Source organism: Tachysurus vachellii, chromosome 19 (genome assembly GCF_030014155.1).
Source record: "Tachysurus vachellii isolate PV-2020 chromosome 19, HZAU_Pvac_v1, whole genome shotgun sequence".
Taxonomy (NCBI): domain Eukaryota; kingdom Metazoa; phylum Chordata; class Actinopteri; order Siluriformes; family Bagridae; genus Tachysurus; species Tachysurus vachellii.
This window is the reverse complement of record NC_083478.1, coordinates 175,001-177,500: the sequence shown is the minus strand read 5'-3', so window position 1 is coordinate 177,500 and position 2,500 is coordinate 175,001. Positions and strand designations below refer to the sequence as shown.

The following is a 2,500-nucleotide window of genomic DNA, read 5'->3' as shown; positions in this document are numbered from 1 at the left end:
ACCTGAGCTTTAGAAACTCTACAGCCTGCAGAGAAACCAGAGATGAAGAAGTGTTTCAGGAACTATATGTCTATCCAATGATTATACTGCTGATGTGTTTCTGCTTTATTAAATGTTATGGTAAAAAAATATTACCACTCTGAGAAGATAAAAAGCTCTGTATCTTTACTGCAATGCATTATCTGAGGAATTGGGTCTAGGAAAATCAGGAGATGCAGGCAGTCCTTAAGAACATCAAGGAACTCACATTAAGTCTGAAGGACATCCTTCCACTGAGATCATCATGGAGAAATAATAACATCAAGAACATGGCTCCAGAGTCACTTGGTGGTAAATTCTTCAGTTCTCCAACAACTTCAACAATCTAATGATTTTTCTTCAGACTAACAGAAAGTAATGGCACCTGTTTGTGACCAGAGAAGATCCTGAAACACAGAAACTCACTCAATTCTCTTCTCTGTAACATCAAGACGCCATGTCCATCCGTTATGGCGAGGGGTGTGTGTGTGTGTCTGAGTGTAAGTGTGTGTGACGTCTTGACATCGTCACCAGCATCGTGACTCACAGCTTCCACTACAGACGCTCCATTACACACACACACACACACACACACACACACACACACACACACACACAAGGTCTTTAACAGCCTGGTCTATGTTCCTGGCTTGTGAGCTGACAGAAACACATGTTGAGATCTTTTCTTTGCTCTGCTTTATCATGTAACATCTGATCCTCAGATCTACAACTACATCACAGCTCCACTACTCATTTATTTTGCTTCTAAACATCCTTCACACAGCTCAGATTTATCTCTTCTCTCTGTTGTCTCTCTGCCTGCACTTCTGTTCTTATCAGCTCTTTATGGCCAGATTACAGAGAGAGAGAGAGAGAGAAAAAGAGAGAGAGAGAGAGAAAAAGAGAGAGAGAGAGAAACAATGCAGTCAGTGGTTCTTATAGCTTCACTGTGACACTTAGAGGTGGAAAAAGAGAGTAGGAAGGTGTACAGTGGTGTGTAATGGTGTACAGTGGTGTGTAATGGTGTACAGTAGTGTGTAATGGTGTACAGTAGTGTGTAATGGTGTACAGTAGTGTGTAATGGTGTACAGTAGTGTGTAATGGTGTACAGTGGTGTGTAATGGTGTACAGTGGTGTGTAATGGTGTACAGTGGTGTGTAATGGTGTACAGTGGTGTGTAATGGTGCACAGTGGTGTGTAATGGTGTACAGTAGTGTGTAATGGTGTACAGTGGTGTGTAATGGTGTACAGTGGTGTGTAATGGTGCACAGTGGTGTGTAATGGTGCACAGTGGTGTGTAATGATGTACAGTGGTGTGTAATGGTGTACAGTGGTGTGTAATGGTGTACAGTGGTGTGTAATGGTGTACAGTAGTGTGTAATGGTGTACAATAGTGTGTAATGATGTACAATAGTGTGTAATGGTGTACAGTGGTGTGTAATGGTGTACAGTGGTGTGTAATGGTGCACAGTGGTGTGTAATGGTGCACAGTGGTGTGTAATGGTGCACAGTGGTGTGTAATGGTGTACAGTGGTGTGTAATGATGTACAGTGGTGTGTAATGGTGTACAATAGTGTGTAATGATGTACAGTGGTGTGTAATGGTGTACAATAGTGTGTAATGGTGCACAGTGGTGTGTAATGGTGCACAGTGGTGTGTAATGGTGTACAGTGGTGTGTAATGATGTACAGTGGTGTGTAATGGTGTACAATAGTGTGTAATGGTGTACAGTGGTGTGTAATGGTGTACAGTGGTGTGTAATGGTGCACAGTGGTGTGTAATGGTGCACAGTGGTGTGTAATGGTGTACAGTGGTGTGTAATGATGTACAGTGGTGTGTAATGGTGTACAATAGTGTGTAATGGTGTACAGTGGTGTGTAATGGTGTACAATAGTGTGTAATGGTGTACAATAGTGTGTAATGGTGTACAATAGTGTGTAATGGTGTACAGTGGTGTGTAATGGTGTACAGTGGTGTGTAATGGTGTACAGTGGTGTGTAATGGTGTACAGTAGTGTGTAATGGTGTACAATAGTGTGTAATGGTGTACAGTGGTGTGTAATGGTGTACAGTGGTGTGTAATGGTGTACAGTGGTGTGTAATGGTGTACAGTGGTGTGTAATGGTGTACAATAGTGTGTAATGGTGTATCTTTGTGTTTATTTGGAAATGTCAACATGTCTATTTCTGATCTTGTTTTAATTTGTTCTTGTAGATGAAAATGATGTAATTTCTTATAAACAACAAAAAATTAACAAGAGAAATAAACAAAAACGAATATTTCATCTGCTGAATAAGTTTACACACCCTGTGTCCTGATAGCTGGTGTTTCTCCCTTTGGCTGAACCTCAATGAAACATTTCTTTAGCCATCTACCAGTTTCTGCCATCGACTGGAAGAAAGTTTCCCCCAGTCCTCAATGCAGAACTCTTTCAGCTGTGTGATGTTTGAGGGGTTTCTTACATCCACAGTCTGTTTCAAATC

At 41.3% G+C, this 2,500-nt stretch overlaps 1 protein-coding gene across 3 annotated transcripts in view; it reads right to left on the bottom strand.

The window, feature by feature from the left end:
* LOC132861950 (solute carrier family 41 member 1) overlaps positions 1-2,500 on the bottom strand; it is an 11,360-nt gene that overhangs the window by 5,360 nt on the left and 3,500 nt on the right. The window contains exons 1-2 of one of the 3 annotated variants that reach the window (XM_060893684.1): positions 248-1,131; positions 1-25 (exon numbers count right to left, since the gene is read on the bottom strand). The exon at positions 1-25 is cut by the window's left edge and continues 245 nt beyond it. The exons of the other annotated variants lie outside the window; for them this stretch is intronic. The gene's annotated coding sequence lies outside the window, so the exon portion shown is untranslated. Of the gene's footprint in view, positions 26-247; positions 1,132-2,500 lie in introns of those variants that run through there. 3 annotated transcript variants of the gene reach the window in all.